The sequence below is a fragment of the Mytilus trossulus genome, chromosome 13 (assembly GCF_036588685.1).
Source record: "Mytilus trossulus isolate FHL-02 chromosome 13, PNRI_Mtr1.1.1.hap1, whole genome shotgun sequence".
NCBI lineage: Eukaryota > Metazoa > Mollusca > Bivalvia > Mytilida > Mytilidae > Mytilus > Mytilus trossulus.
The window spans coordinates 22,914,144-22,931,981 of record NC_086385.1 but is presented as its reverse complement, the minus strand read 5'-3'; the positions used below and the strand labels follow the sequence as shown (position 1 = coordinate 22,931,981).

General features: G+C 33.3%; 1 protein-coding gene across 6 annotated transcripts in view; it reads left to right on the top strand.

The window, feature by feature from the left end:
- Positions 1–17,838, top strand: part of LOC134695104 (frizzled-5-like) — a 62,816-nt gene that overhangs the window by 32,578 nt on the left and 12,400 nt on the right. For 4 of the 6 annotated variants that reach the window (XM_063556292.1, XM_063556289.1, XM_063556291.1 and 1 more), the window contains exon 3: positions 7,575–7,614. The gene's annotated coding sequence lies outside the window, so the exon portion shown is untranslated. Of the gene's footprint in view, positions 1–7,196; positions 7,329–7,574; positions 7,615–16,007; positions 16,259–17,838 lie in introns of those variants that run through there. The other 2 variants (XM_063556295.1, XM_063556294.1) reach the window with 2 other exon arrangements.

The window sequence follows — 17,838 nt, the reverse complement described above, 5'->3', positions numbered from 1 at the left end:
AAAAGGTCGCTTATTGTGGTATTTCAACTGCTTAATTTCCTGCGTGGAAAAGAGGCTTCCGCCAGCTCTAGATATAGAATCTCGACGGGTTCAAATCTCGAAAATCATGACAAGCTATATAAACAAATATCGCATTGTATCATGTATACCAAATGACAAAATAGTACTTGACTTGTACTTGTAAAATGTTGTCATGTTTTGAAAGCTGTCAATATTACAGTGTAACCTGGTGCACTTTAAACCAAACAATTTTGAAGCTTAAACCAAACAACTTGAGATTATTGTACTGCTATCTGTTAATCTTATTTCTTGTTTACAAAGATTAATGTTTTTTAGGACTTTTTAAAAGGTTTGGGTGGTCTTTTGTTTTAATACTAAATTAAAGTAAAACCCAACTTCTTAAACATGCAAGTTTTTATTCCAAACGTGCAGCCATAAATCTCTCAGTGTGAGGGGCATTCGACATTATTTGTTTTTACCAAATATGTTATTGAACACCCATGTGATATTCAGTTTAGGGGGGGGGGTCTCGCGGATTTAACATTATATTAAAAAATCTTTTGCTATACATGCTAAGTGTTTTGTTGTTTTGCTATGAAAGACTCGGGAGCTCAGCCCTTAAATTGTAACTAGTACATTCAGCATTTTGTGTAGTTTCCTCTAAATGGTTGTTGTGTTTTCCCAGAGAAGAACTGGTCTCGAATGAATCTCTTTGGGATAAGTTTCTGTTAAGTTTATGCACTTTTTATCTAAACTTATGCAGTTTGTATTTGAAGACTGTATTCAGATTTATTTATAATGTTTTTTAACGACGAAACAACAAAGCCCTCTCTGTCATTCGTAAATTAACTATATATGCAGTTAAGCCTTGGTTCTGCAAGCATTAGTTAAAAAATCAAATAAATCGCATTCCAGTCCTTGGATTCTAAATACTGAACAGAGACGGTCCTATTTTCCGGAGGTTAATGGGTTTCCTTGAAAGTAAGATGTCTCGGATTAATAATCATTTAGTCTGCAATCGCCCCAGTACTTGGGTGGTAGCAGGAATGTCACAGAATAGGTACCAGTCTCATACAATGTTCATTGATACATTATACATTTTTACATGCAAAAAAGGAATTTGGCATGTCACCTCGAACTTCGTAATCAAATCTCAATTTAGATATGCTCTATTATTTAAATCATTTAGCTGATCGGTATCTTCGAAAGTGAAATATTTAGAGGTCAAACAGAATAAAAGTATAACGCCAACTGGCTGAAGAAATCTGTAAAGTAAAAATTTCCATATTTGACTGATTATTACTTATAGAGGATAATGCCGTTTTGTAAATGAATTACAGTGAAATTGTTTATTTTTATTAGCGTTGTTGTTTCGTTTTTTCGTTTAGAACTTTTTATACACAAAAAGGGTCATTTGAATTACCAAGGACCTAAAATACTAGTAATACAGTGTATTTTCCATGACATGACTATAAGTAAATCTTTCGTGTGACTGTCCCGTGCTTTTGAGATTATTATTTGTTTAATGTTTGTGCGCTGACGTTTGCAACGGGGACATTAAGTGTTACCAAGACTGTCTACCCTTCTGTCGTTTCGTTCATCCTTCTGTCATTTTGTTCGTCCCATTTACGATTCCGCTCCCTGGCGTTAATTTTTCTAATCAAAATTCTATGAAACTCAGTCAGAAGCTTAGAACCAAAACAGGCAGACACAGATTGAATGTGTACAGGTTGATATATACCGTTCCAGAAATTTTAACTTGGAAACATGTGAAGGGCATTCGTGTCCTCAGACTTATCGCTCTTCAATTATTCAAATATTAAATTCATTCATATCATCATTTTGACTTGTTGAGATTTATTCCACTCATTTCAGAATACTCAAAAAATATTTTTACGCTATTTTTAGACGATTTGTACGAATTTTAATAAATGTCACCAGTAGCCTACATTAATACAATGTTTTTCTTTATTACTTTGTGTATTGGCAAAATATTGATTGATAGGTTAAAATCAACATTAATCGTGGTTGTCTGGCGCTACACTGGATTGATAAAAATCTGGATTTGTTGGAAAAAAAGATTTAACTGAATTTCAACAGGTCTTTTGTACGGTAATTTTCTATATGTGCATTTTTGCACTATACAAGATCGAAAGATGTTATCTTTCTTCGAATTTATATATACATTTAAAGGCTGAAGTATGCATGTACTCTTCCCAACCTCGATTGAATAGAATTGGGGGGGGGGAACAGGTATTGTAAATACCGGTTCAAATCTGACAGGTTTCATAATATATTTTATTTAGATATTCATTTTATAAATGAAACGAAAATATCGTTTAAACTCAAAATTAAAAACATGTCCTCATAACCAATTGTGTAACACCGCCACATTTTATAAAGACTTAATTCTAATATAAAAAAGAAGATGTGGTATGATTGCCAATGAGACAACTGTCCACAAGAGACACAATGACACAGAAATTTACAACTCAGTATAGGTCACCGTACGACCTTCAACAATGAGCAAAGCCCATACCGCATAGTCAGCTATAAAAGGCCTCGAAATGACAATGTATAACAATTCAAACGAAAAAACTAACAGCCTTATTTTTGTAAAGAAAAATAAACGAAAAACAAATATGTAACACCTAAACTAACGACAATCACTGAATTACAGGCTCTAAAGCTAATTTCAAATGACTTGACTCATCAGATTGGCACAAAACACAAAATCAATTATATACTAGTAACATAAAGTGAAAAACACAAAACAATGATCTGTAAGAGTTATCACAGTGAGTGAAATCTTAGACTAGTTCAAAACCGATAACAACAATAAAAATATCGAGTTCTCCCGGACGTATGCAGTATGGGCTTTGCTCATTGTTGAAGGTCGTATAATGACCCATTTTTAATCTCTGTGTCACTTGATATCTTGTGTAGAGTTGTTTCATTGGCATACCACATCTTCTTTTGATATTTATTTCATGTATATCAATCAACAAACATCCAACGAATTTAGTGTAAAGACGGTCGAAGAAACAAATTACCGTGTGCAATCTTTAGACACGCATTCCGCAAACAGGACATTTGGTCTATTTCCCGCCTCGTGTATTCATTAGAACCGTTTTCAGTGCTCTATCTTTATAAAAGAGATCGCGAAAGGAAGAGTCTCTGAAAGTTTATAATAGTGGTTTTGAATTAACTGCAAGACAAAAGACAATGACACCATAGGATAATAATAGTAGTTTTGAAATAACGACAAGACAAAAGACGAATTATTTTCTACTCATGATTTGATATGTCAAGAAATAAAACTCTTAATTTGTAGATCCATACCGCCCCTTGGATTATATTTTGATCAGTTAAACGTGCAGCCTTTCTCCGAGTAATACTTATACCCAATTTTCCGGAAATGTTTTTCCGTAATTTCTCAATTATTATGTTTTCTTATCTATAATTTTAAAAAACATAATCGCATTCTGATTGGAAGGCTAATTATATGGTTTATAGTAAATTGATTCTTTGATATTCTCCTTAAATGAAATGCTAGCTATTGCTGTCGTCGATCAGTGTTCGGAGAATTAGTCGTATCCGTTATTGAAAATTTACAGACATTTTATGGTATAGCTTAATATTAGGTATTATCATTATAATAATTATAAAGACTTGATTTGGTTTTTTTACCATCTGGATTAAGAGTATTTTTCTTATTAATGCCCACCATGCATCACAAAACTGGTTCAAATATTTAAGTATAGTCCAAATTGAGAATGGAAATAGGGGATTATTATGTCAAAGAGACAACAACCAGACCAAAGAGCAAACAACAGCCGAAGGCTACCAATGGGTCTTCAACGCAGCGAGAAATTCCAGCACTCGGAGCTTGTTCTCTCCGTCTCTAACATCAGTAGACTCTTTTAGTTATTTTATTAACGATTGAGCAAAGTTGATACATGTACTTGACAAATTTTGCATGCATGTTGGCTTCATACTTTTCTAGAAGCTTGTGCTTTGTGTGAGCATATTACATTTATGGTGCGAGAAAATTAATGGTAAATTGCATGTTCCTTTTAATCACACGGCAGCCGAAGATATAAAAAAAAGCTAACAGTTTCTTCCTTCTTACATCTCACCTCTGAGATCTCGGTTTGGTACTTCGTCTTATTATTTTCTATATCATTTCAACGGCATTTTTAAAATCGGTGTATGGTCTCCTTCACAGACATTAAAATCATAACTTAAATTGAACTTTTATTTCCAGACAAGCAATTACTTACAAATTAATACCAAAAACAAGTCATTATTTCTTCTAGGTTGTAAACTCTTAATCTTTGATTATATTTCAGAAATAGCCTTTTGTAATAAAATACCGGATTTCTGGAGGCGTCTCTAAATTGACTCCGTATATTATGCATTCCCGTGGATTTCGTTCCTAGAAGTTAATAGATTTCTTGTATTTAGACACCTGATGTCGTTAAAAATAATTAAAAAGACTGATTGATTTTCATATATTTATTAAAGAATATAATTTTGCACGACAACTCCTGAGGATTCAGATTTTGTTTCATCTGTTGTATGTAGGCTTTTTTCATATTATGTTGAACGCCTTAAAAATAATGTCTGCTTGCTGCAGCAAATGTTGACCTCTTTGAAAAAAAAGATTCCGTTCGTTGGATAATTCAAAGTACATCTTTTAGTTCTATAAGTCTTTGAGTTATTTTGTGATAAGGGTTATCGCGTCTTTATAACGACAGTTTACAAAAACGAAGTGGCAAGTCTATACTAGACCTCGACTTTTTATTCCTTTTCTTTGTGTATTTTTTTCAGTTATCTACTGACGGTTTCTCTATGTCTCATTTGTGTCTTCTTACCGTTCCGAGGCATAAGAGATTTCCCGGGGTTCGTGTTATTCCGTCTTCTGAGAGATAATTTGTTTGCCGTATATAGTTTACTATAGAATTCGATAATTCTAGTTCTTTGTGTATTTTTTTTTTTTCATTTATCTACTGACGTTTCTCCAAGTCTTATTTTTGTCTTCGTATCGTTCGAGGGCATCAGAGATCACCCCGGTTTGGTTGAGGTTCGTGTAGTTCTGTCTTTAGTTTTTCTGAGAGATGATTTTATTGTCGTTTTCCGGTTTTTGACCCTAAAAATGTAGAAAGAATAGACCACCCCATCCTCCGAATGCCGACTACAAAGAAAAGATAAACGCACAAATATCCTCATTTGCCAATTTAGACCCTATGTTGTAAAAGTCAAGAAATACCTGCAATGGGCAAGATCCTATATGGTGACCACATATAAGACACTTATAATTTAAAATGCAGGGTAATTGTTATTACAAAAAACAGAAAAGTATCAAAGACTTTTTGGTAAGAAGGCAATTAATGTGCATCAAATACATGACCAGACTTTGAACAAATCCGTCTCATGTCATAGGTTCGCAGGAGGTTAAGAAAACACCGCTTTGTAAATTGTTGCACCTTGATGATCTCAAAAATGCGAAAGCTAAATCATTTTCAAATAAAGCGCGATATTTAAATGTCAAAATATTGTGTTCGTGCGCAGTGTTCGATTTCGCCTGTTTCTCCTACGTGTACTTGACTTTTTTTACTTAAGTAATACAACGTGACTAAGCGACTTCTGTCGATACAGACAATACTTTTGTATTAATTGTTAAGTATTCATACTCATTCGACGATTATGTATATCTTTCCGAATGCGAAACAATATATTAGTAAAACTAATGGATTTTAATGATTACTACTTCCGGTCTATTTGTCCAACGTGACACTTCTCAGATTTCCGGTTATAATCGCATAAAATTATATATAACTCTGAATTGTCCATCATCTTATATAGACAGTAATCATCAGTTGTAAACTAATGGCTGTGATAATTAAGTTTCATTTTTCACGTCCATTTTTAAAGAGCAATCCACATCATTATTGTGTCGACTGCTTTCCTGTCCATTGTCTCGAAAACTGACAGGACAAAATGTCAGAACAAATTTCTCTGTTAATTTGCTGAAGTGGAGAGATTTTGAAGAGCTATTGTCTGTCACAAAGCTGTCAGAAAATTTCACAGAATGCTTTTATTTGAAGACTTAATGATTTTGTCGTTGGTTTTTGACAGGATTTTTCATCTTGACGTTAAATAGGATAGTTAGTTCAGTCGAATATGTTTCAACGATTCAAGCCGAAACAGACCATATGTTTGTTTCCTTCCTCCTGGCACTGACTAAAAATACTTTCATTTTGGCAGTTTACATATGTATTAATCGAGCTCACCAAAAAGTATACATACAGTGTGTTTAAAGGGTACGCATACATTTTAAGATATGATCGACAAGAAACTGAGCAATGCGTTGTTGTTGGGGTTTTTTTTTAAACTGGAATAATAACGAACTAGTCGATATTGCAACAACTAACCACACACTTATACTTATGACAATAATCACACACTTATACTTATGACAATTGTTTTGCAGAACACATCTCAAACTTATTTATTTCGAACTTTTCCTCATAATGGAATTTATGTGACTGACCTTCTTAAGTGGGTGGTTAAGCTATTAATAATAATAACACTTTATTCTAAAAGCAATACAGCTTATAGGAAACATACATATATGTTCTAATAATATTTTACATGCACCCAGGTTGAATCCACTATGTTCTACATAATGTTAATGTCTATACCAAGCCAGGAATATGACAGTTGTTTTCCATTCGTTTGCTATGGCAATTGCGTTCTATTCGTCTGATTTGTTTGCGCTTTTAATTTTGTTATTTGATCGAAAACCTTTCCTTTGGTATTTTTCCGTTGGGTTCGGTATTTTTGTGTTTTTTTACTTTTCCCATACTGTAGAGATAAGTACAGGAGATATTTCCTGCAATATTTCATGCCTATTCCTAGTGTAGATTTTGTAATCCAAATATATACTTATTTGTCATTTATTCATCGATTCTCATGTTTATTAATCTGTATTGATGCTATGAAAAACCATGATCTTCTCTTTAACAGACAGTTTATTGACAAGTTTTTATCTTAGAAAAAATAGAGCTTAATTGGCGTCTGTCCCAGCGACCATCGTTTAACAAGATAATGGCGCGTTAAAGTCAACCAGCCTGCTAATCCGATCACCACTTAATAATCAGGTGTCTTATTTGTGACAAGAAAATTCTCTTCTTATTAGTATTTCGTCTCTATATATGTGTGTTAAAGCTGCGGTTGTACGTTGGCGAATGGTTTAATATGAATATTATTAATGTCTGATATATGTGTGGTTGAATTTGGATTTATTTGAAACGAGTGCTATAGTAAGTAAGCTAATTTTGCATGCATCTATTTTATAAAAAGACACTAATAATACATTCTAACTTTACTTCAGACGTTCAACTTCGATGGTTAACGTCTTACAATAATACAGTGTAACACATTTGGTTGCTTTTAAGCATAATTTCTCTTGTTATCAATATACTGGCAAATGGTTATTTTAGCGATAGTAGTGTTAATTATTTTACTGACATCACTATAAATGAGATTTTTTATTTATATTATTTCAGACTTTTGTGACAGAATACTTGCACATCGATGAAAATTTAGGTGAGTAAATTCAAAGCATATACCTTTACACTGCGTTTAGAAACACTGTTGAAATATGTTTTATTGTACTTTTGTCATCTGTTGAAGTTCTCATATTGAATGATGATTCTCTGTTATGGATAATTGTTGGACTAGATGTTGTCCTTTATCTGTAGTGGATTTTGTTTGCTCTGACGCAGTTGTTACGTTGGACAGCAAGTTTAGGAAAGATGGACGAATCAAGTTAACTTTGAAAACGATTAAATAATAACATGGTCACAATCAAACTATGATCTTTTGAGGCTTAGTGTACGACCTTGTGGCCAGTCCTAAAGACACATTTAAAATGGCTTTGAATTTTAAAAAAAAATTGCAACCCATAATCAGATCAGTAAAAGAACTGGATGGTTTGCTTAAACGTGACTTTGCAACCTAAGTCAATTTTAAACCTAAGCTAAGGTATCTTAATTACTAGACCCCAAGTAGTGCAATTTAATCTTCGTTGTTAATTTAAATCAAATATTGGACTTTCAATTTTATTGACGGTGATGTCAGTATTTGCGGGTTTATTCTTAACGGGTATGAAGTACTTCGAATTGGAAGGGAATTGAACAAGAGTTATTCCCCTTATCTACATTTCCTATCATGTGACACTTGATTTCCTGCTACTCTGCAGTAAAAAAAAACTTCCAATCTCACGGACTCATTATCAAATTGCTGTAGACTTTATTGAACTTCTATGTACTTAATGTCTAATTATTTGATTTTATTGTGCAAAAGGGGATAAAAGGTTCTATTTGCAAAGTTTGTATGGTGTCTTTAATGATTTATAGATGAACATCACAAGCAACTGAAGTGCTGATTTAAATTACTGCAGCTTTGAATAAATAATTTTATATCAATAAACCCTTCACAACATGCATTTGTTCAGCACTTTGTGAGACACTTTAATTGGCACTTGAAAAAAGGTATACAAAAGCACGTGTCAGTTTTGTACGGAAAATCGATGCTCTCCAATCGTAATCGATTTGGGGATTACCTGCAGGTCTTTTCATTATTACGGAGCTATAGAAACGAAACGAATCACTAATTCTTCAGACAAGAATAGAAAAGCTCTCACAACAAAATACTTAAATGACCAGAAAAGTTTGCTAATTAAGGGCGATAGACAGGTGTTTTTGTAAATCATAATCAAGATTAACCATCTGAGATGTCTTGTAGTTTTATTCAGGATTTGAACGAATAGCGTGTCAACATGTTATACCGAATTAAAAGAATCCTCATTTTTAACATGGTAAAATCATGGGTCAGAGGGCTGGCTCCCTTTTGTCGTCTGTCACAGCTTGACATCGTATAATATTTTCTATTTATTGAAATGGTATTTATAATGAAATCGACTAATTAGAAGTTTGTACTTCAAGATAGAAAAGATGGAATGCAAGGTGTGTGTGAAGGAGACAGTGGACAGTTTCACAAGAATTAGTCCACAATAATAAAAACGATCTTTGATTGCAGTTCTTCATCTTGAAAAAGAAAGATTTATCGGTCACTCAGAATCGAAAGGTTATAATGTAGCACCTTTCAACCACCAAGAGACAATCGTAGAGCCAATTCATAGAAAATTATGAACGTTATTAGAAAGTTAGGGTGAAAATGGCAGAGGACAACATAATGGCAATAGAAAAATCTCAAATCAAAGAATAACCGACAATAGCATCCATAATGCATGTAAAAAAAACTATAATATGTTGGTCATCGAAACACTACAAATAATCAAAAAGATTAAGCAACCCCAGCAACGTTCTTTTTTTATAAGGAGTTACGAAACAACAAAAACACATCTTTATTTCTTTTTAAGCTGCTTCTTAGTTTCCGTCGGCGTTGTAGTCAACACTAATATATCTCTGCTTTATCTTCAAATTTTCGCATTTGAATTGACATTGTCGATACTGATGTTATGTTTCTAATTACTGAGCCAAGGGCGATAATTCATCTGGTGCGGCTATGTAGGAGTCCGGATTAAGAGTACATAATGAACTATAAAAAACTTGTTTGCTATTGAAAACTTAATCCGTTCTTGACGTTAAATAAAAACCGTGTCATCCCTTTTACTCCCAGGATGCATCAGTCCTAGGGGCAATCTAGTAAACGTTTTAAGTCATCTCAGTAAATAACACGTTCCGGAGATTTGTAAAGAAATTGTTGACATTTCTATCTTACTTCAAGCATAATGTTTGTTTAACTTTCGTAAATATTTGTTGAGTGTGTTAATTTGATAGACAAAAATCTTGCTTAATATAGTTTTGATGGGTAGTTAAACATTATTCCGGGTTGATGTCTCTTTCGGACAGTTTTGTCCATTTTGTAATTAAACTTTCCTGTATGATATTTCCACTTGAACACGAACTGCCAAAAACGAAACCTCTGATAAATTTAAAACTGAAATTGCAATCGAAAAAGTCTTGTGTACAAACATATACAGTGCAGTGTCAATATTTAAATAAAAATATCTCGTTTTTTGACATCAGTAAGCAGAGATATTTCACAGATTAATGCTAGTCTAATGTGGTATTAAACATGTGTGGAATCGAAAGTTACTGATTTTGTACAGGTACATAAAGAATGGTGCAGGGTGTAACATCTTTTTGTCGCACAACCCCCTACATAACCTGTGATAATGGTGTAACCACACACATAACACTATGAAAACCAGTTTGATAATAATTGGCTCATTAGATTGGCACTAAAACTTGCAAGAAATTAAACAAAAATGTAAAATACAAAGCACTGATCTAAGAGTACTCGCAGTTACTTAAAACAGTAGTTCTACGCCAGTTTCAGTGTATAAGTTAAAATATAAGAAGGAAGATGTGGTATGATTGCCAATGATACAACTTTCCACAAGAGAAATAATGACACAAAAATAAACAATGAGTAAAACCCATACCGCATAGTTAGTATATTATAGGCCCCTAAATGACAAAAGTAATTCAAACGAGAAAGTTAAAGCCCTGATTTACGTACAAACTAATGTCTGATAAACAAAGGTATTTTTTCAGACTCGAATATCAATCAGTATACTACACATTCAATGGATATAGTGAATAAAGACTTAACAAATGGTAAGAGAAAAGCATGTTCTTCTTGTGCAATGTTGTTCTTAGCTGTTGGATTTCGAATAACATGTATAATAACTCCGGTTTAGTGCGTTTCTCGCAATATTATAAATCTGGATCAGGTTTCGCAATCTGATCAAACAACGGATTATGTGCTAACGCCTCGCTTGTGCTCCTTAATGAATGCAAAATCGTGTTTATATTTTCAGATTCAAAAAATTAAATCAGTTTACATATCAATAAATTTAGTGAAACTACTTAAGACAAATGGTATGTGAAAAGCATGTCCTTGTGCAATGATGTTGTTCTTAGTCGTTGGATTTTGAAGTATAAGAACTCCAGTTTAGTGCTTTTCTCACAATATTATAGATCTGGATCAGTTCTATCGCAATCTGATTGAAAACCAGATTCTGTGTTCACGCGTCACTTAAAGTCTCGTAAGCGGAGCGTGAATACAGGGTTTGTATTTTGTTCACATTTCTTTCCCGTGTAATGCTTTAGTAAATAAATACAAACCGGTATTGTCGATTTGATTCAATTTCCTGTGTATGATTTATCGTGTAAAATTTGGTACACATGTGTATATAACAGTATAAGTACAAAATGCATGTACAACGCAATATTTCCAACTTCCTTATGGCCAAACTCGAGTATACGAACATGGCGATATTGACAGAACGGATAAATTAAACTCAAATTTGGAAAACAAACAAAAACAAGTAATATTCAGTGATGAATTTATGTGAGGGTGAAAAGGGCTACACCACCCATCTTTTTCATCGTAAAATAAAAAAAGCTTATAATTCTACTTTCAACTTAATGAAAGCCTCCTCCTTTCCATAAACCGAGAGTCAGCCAAGTCTTCGTCACTTGTGCACGAATCTTTTTATCAACGATAAAGCTGAAATGATTTATATGCTGATGTTATATAATATTCGTTGAGGCCATTTTCAGTTGTGGTGCTAGCCAATAACTCTCCGTGTCTCTGATTTAAACTCCCTTCAAAAATTTGCTGTTGCTTACAGCTTTTAATACAAATCAGACATGTACAATGAACTTTGATATGGCATATTCTAATGGGCTGATTAAGAATAAAAACTATCAATCTTTTAGACTGAAAATAGTAAGTTTCTTTTTCATTACACAAGCAATGCTCTTGTGGTTTTGTTCCGTTTTTCTAATTATTAACTTCATCTAAATCTGCCGGTTTATTCCAAATGATACGTTTTGGCGTAACGTCTAACGTGAAACGAACATTAGAACGTTAGAACTATTTTCTAAATATTTTCAAGAGGGGGGAGACCTTTTTATGTTAACCTGTTTTGGACCTTTTTTTAGGTGTTGTTAACTGTCATCTGAGATAAATTAAAGCTGTTGACTGTTTTCAACCACTCTTTGAAGTATATCTAAACAAAAATTCATTATTCTACGGAAATTCCTATTATCATACTTTGATATTTTGTGCGACCTTTTGTCAAGTGTGCTGCCTTCTTCTGTTTCTGTGGAAATTAAACCGCTGGTTGAAGAAATCAGTCGATCGATTTTGCATTTAAGATACAAACTGCAAAACATCAATTATAGCTAAGTATGTAAGAATATTACGGCATTGTGTTTCATTATCGAAATCTGATATTGAGATGTCCGCCATTTGTGTTTAGATTAGTTTACACATGGCATTTTTACAAAAAGCTACGGTTACTGGATCGCGATAATTGCTACGTAGTACACATAATTATAAGGTTTTCGAATTTCACCGGAAATTAATTACGAAACTTTAATCATAAGTTTATTCTCTGCGTCAGGAGTCAACAGAAGCCAGAAAATTACATTTTCTATTTTGAAAAGAATCTTTATGATTTTATTATTTAATCTTAAAAGGAAAAACCTGACCCGACTTATGCTTTAGGTATTTTTTTCTTGTATTAAAGGACATAAAGAAAATATTATTTTGTGAATTTGACAGCTAGCGGATTGAATTTGACAAACGCAAGTCTTTATATTTTTGTAAATAAAGATTATTAAATCATAATTACTTGTAATGACTTTACATATTTCATAATTTATGATAACAAATAAAATTTGATCAAGAGCTGATAATAAGAACCGCTTGATAGTTTGAGGGGATTTTATATCAATAATTATATAACAATTGTACAATATTGACATGGATTTAAAAACTTGTAAATTTAAGATCCCCGTTATATAATAAATCACAACATGTTAAGTTTGATAAGTCGACTTATGTATATATGAAGTGAGTTAATTATGATTTCATATGTCAAATCTCCACCTTTGACCTGCAGATAAATTACACACGTTCTAACGATATTCATAAAGAACGAAATTGTTTTTGTAAGGCGGTACACATAATAAAAAACAAGGTAAAAAGTGTAATCTCAACAACTTCTTAATACATGAGGGTCTTTCGTATTTCTTTTCTTGTGAAATTTTTCTCAGGGGTTTATGTTTGGCCATTACTCTGTATTTTGTCTGAGTTTAATATTCTTAGATTTGGAAAACCCCATGTACAGAGGCGGATTTAGGGGGCCAGGGGGTCAGGAACCCCCCCCCCCCTTTTTGAGGGAAAAATGGTTGCTTATATAGGGAATCACTGAAGTGTGACTAGAGCTGGCCCCCTCTTATGAAAATTTCTGGGTCCGTCACTGATGTAGACCAATAATATATGGTGAATGTTATAGTGGCATAAACATTCATGAAAAACAATAATCAACGACAAAGAAGAAATGTATGAAGCTAAAATTCTAAGCGGTTCTTGTTCGTTATTGATTGATCTGGACCTTATTGCTTTTCCAAAGATCTTTGCGGGGGCCTCGGGATTTGATCTAACGACCCATATCTTCAAAAATGTACAGAAAACCTTCAAAACTGTGAAGAAAGATATTCAATGGTTTGCGTTATGATTATCAGAGTAGAAATAACGTGGAGAAGTATTTTGTCAAGCAAGAAAGACGTCGATTTGTGGTGCAAACGTAATTGCAATGACCCATGTACGGAAATGTACATTAAGATTGCAATGTGCGAAAATGTACATTAAGATTGCAATGTGCGCTAATGTACTGCACCAGTTACATGTAGGTCCTTGTCGTCGTAAGCGGAAAATGGACATAGCATATTTAGTAAGAAAGTGTATGATCACAAAATTAAAATCCTATTTAATTTTAAAATTTAAGACCAACCATATATGTATGTAGTTTTAAACAGGTGTTGCGATAGCACTCTTTTTTTGGACCAAAATTAACATTTTATAAAACTGCTATGATTCAGACGAGAAAGACAAATTATGTTGTAATTAACTTGATTAAGATGTCCGTTGCAGTTTAGATGCCAAGACATGAGTCATCTGAATGCGTCTTTAATAACTTGGATAAAATTATCCGGAGGCAACTTTCACTTCAAGAAATCCTAGAAATATTCGTAAGATTAGCAAGGTATCTCAGGGTTAAAAATTCTTGAAAAGTTAGTTATAGAATTAAAATTATGTTTTGAATCTAATTTTCTCATGTCCAAAAGTAATTCTAAAAAATTCTGATCTTTGAAATGCATTTTTAATATTTTATCGTTTATCTTCAGAAATTTGACCCTATAAGAAGCCTCAATGACATTTCTGACTCAGAGATTATGAAAATATGTTCTTTAGTGGAAAATAATGCAAGAAGTAAATTAATTACACATTTGCAGACGACAAGTTCATCAGAATTGTCTTCACTCTTGTTAATCAGACATCAATTTCCTTGTGTTTATATTAAGAGGTCACTGTTTAAAATCCATTTGTCTTTATTCTAAGTCCAAATACGAAATATCGGGAAAAGGGGGGATCATCCACCTTATCATTTTACATTAAACCATCATTTAAATTTAAATTAGTATAGTTTCAAGAAATTTTTACCACATGATTAAAAATAAACAGTAAGCATTTTCAGGCTTCAAAATAGAGACTGTATGAAATGTTAATCATTCTTATATTATCAAAAAAAAAATTGGCCATATCGACCTCGAATGTTGAACTAAACCCCCATTTAAGATTGTACAGTGAATAGGTTCAAATTTGAAAACATGTTTGAATTCCCACCCTGTTTATCAGACCAACTGTCCAAAATCCTTTTTATCAACCATTACACAATAATCTTTGTAAACATCTGACTATCTCTAATATATTTGCTATCGGCTTGTCGTAATAACACGTGTCCGGTCCGGGACCGGTCCTTTCATGAAATTAGTAGAAATGGCTTCAGTTTGTAACATGTTTTTACTGCAATTTAATAAGCATGCGACTCATGTGATTTTAAACAGAGTTTTTTTAATCGAAAACATAAATCACCTTTGATCATTACCTTAAATTTGACATAAAAGGGCGCAAGAGTTGTTTGATTTGATTGAAGTTAGTACGCGGAATACAGTTAATAGTGGTCAAAACTTAAGTATATCGAATGCAAAAAAATGAATGTATATAAAAATTTCATAACGATCTAGTTGGTTCAACAAACATCACTCTTATGTTTTATTATCTGGTAAGCAATTTGTATATTATCTATATATGATATTTTATTGTGGTATAAATCTGAATAACCTGCTTTGTACTAGACACGCTGAGCTGACTTTTAAGTACATTCTGTACTAGTTCATAATTTAACAAAACACCGAAAAAAAACTGCTACTATTGCACGAAGGCTTTATTCTGAGTCTTTGTTCTCCTAAATGGCGGTTGCCTGTAGCAGAGCAGCATCAAATAGCAAATTTTAATCCTACGGTTTGATCCAGTTGGACTTAAGTTTTGAGTAAAAAAAAGGCAGGACGAGACACTGTGCCAAAAAAGACAGGATAAACAACAAAAAAGGCAAGCAAAATAGAGTGAAAATAAAAAAATGTTGTTCAACATTTTCATCTTAGCATTTCCCTTCTAAAAATCAAATGGTAGCTCCCTAACACGAAACCTCCCGAGACGGTAAATATTATCTGCATTGATTTTTATCGAAATGACTATGCCTGTAATATTGGCCATTGGACATTTATGACATGTTGCTTCCAGTTCTCTCTGCTATGAAAAAGATTCACAAAATATTGTGATAATATTTGGTTAATTTGTTTACTCTTTTATATCAACATACTACGACTACGACTGTCGACATATGGGCAAACATACTTCTTGACCAATGTCCACATTCCCAAATCCCCGGGAGTAGCTTCGAGGGTCCGTCATCCTGGCCTCTTCATTATATAACGATGTAAAGTCCGTCCATCCTTCTTGCAGCTTATCTACCCAATTGTAAATAAGATGGTACAAACAGCGCTTTAACATTGATTAAAACTGTCGTAATAAGGCCTCTTAAAACCTGGACTGTAATACCCTTTACTTGTTCAAAAACAACGAGGAGATTTCATGGGTATTAGGTCTTTAGTGCCATATTTATAATAATTAGGTCTGCTTTCACGAGGATATTTTAAATATTATAATCCGACCATTTACCTAACAAGTCTGACACGATAGAGAAGTATAACCAAGGACCTTAATTTGCATACCCAAACATCAGGTACGTGTAACTGGTTCAAAGTTTTAAAGTAATGTTCAAATATTAATTTAATTTAATGATTAAATATAAGTATTAACATATTGGCTTGTCGGATATAATAATGATAATGAATTTTTCATGTGGTGAACTTTGAAAACCAACAAAATGTTATCGCTCATCTGACAAAAGATCTTTTCGGATATTTTTGTTTCGGAAAAAAGGGGGGTTAAAGATACATGTCATTTATGTTTTTGCGTTTTTTTTCGATTTCGGAAATCGGACATTAATACTTTATACTTTATTTTCCCTGTGACGGTAATATAGTATTTTTAATACATTACCATGCAGGAAACACTCTTCGTAACAAGTAAAAAAACGAAATATTTAGTTAAAATGATTGACATTCGTATGTGGTTGGCCATGTCCTTTTTTAGCTCACCTGGCCCGAAGGGCCAAGTGAGCTTTTCTCATCACTTGGCGTCCGTCGTCCGTCGTCGTCTGTCGTCGTCCGTCGTCGTTAACTTTTACAAAAATCTTCTCCTCTGAAACTACTGGGCCAAATCAAACCAAATTTTGCCACAATCATCATTGGGGTATCTAGTTTAAAAAATGTGTGGCGTGACCCGGTCAACCAACCAAGATGGCCGCCACGGCTAAAAATAGAACATAGGGGTAAAATGCAGTTTTTGGCTTATAACTCAAAAACCAAAGCATTTAGAGCAAATCTGACTTGGGGTAAAAATGTTTATCAGGTCAAGATCTATCTGCCCTGAAATTTTCAGATGAATCGGTCAATCGGTTGTTGGGTTGCTGCCCCTGAATTGGTAATTTTTGAAGAAATTTTGCTGTTTTTGGTTATTATCTTGAATATTATTATAGTAAGAGATAAACTGTAAACAGCAATAATGTTCAGCAAAGTAGGATCTACAAATAAGTCAACATGACCAAAATGGTCAGTTGACCCGTTTAGGAGTTATTGCCCTTTATAGTCAATTTTTAACCATTTTTCGTTAATTAAAGTAATCTTTTACAAAAAATTTCTCCTCTGAAACTACTTGGCCAAATTAATCCAAACTTAGGCACAATCATCTTTGGGGTATCTAGTTTAAAAAATGTATGGCGTGACCTGGTCAACCAACCAAGATGGCCGCCACGGCTAAAAATAGAACAAAGGGGTAAAATGCAGTTTTTGGCTTATAACTCAAAAACCAAAGCATTTTGAGGAAATCTGACATGGGATAAAAATGTTTATCAGGTCAAGATCTATCTGCCCTAAAATTTTCAGATGAATCGGTCAATCGGTTGTTGGGTTGCTGCCCCTGAATTGGTAATTTTGAGGAAATTTTGCTGTTTTTGGTTATTATCTTGAATATTATTATAGATGGAGATAAACTGTAAACAGCAATAATGTTCAGCAAAGTAAGATCTACAAATAAGTCAACATGACCAAAATGGGCAGTTGACCCGTTTAGGAGTTATTGCCCTTTATAGTCAATTTTTAACCATTTTTCGTAAATTAAAGTAATCTTTTACAAAAATCTTCTCCTCTGAAACTACTTGGCCAAATTAATCCAAACTTGGCCACAATCATCTTTGGGGTA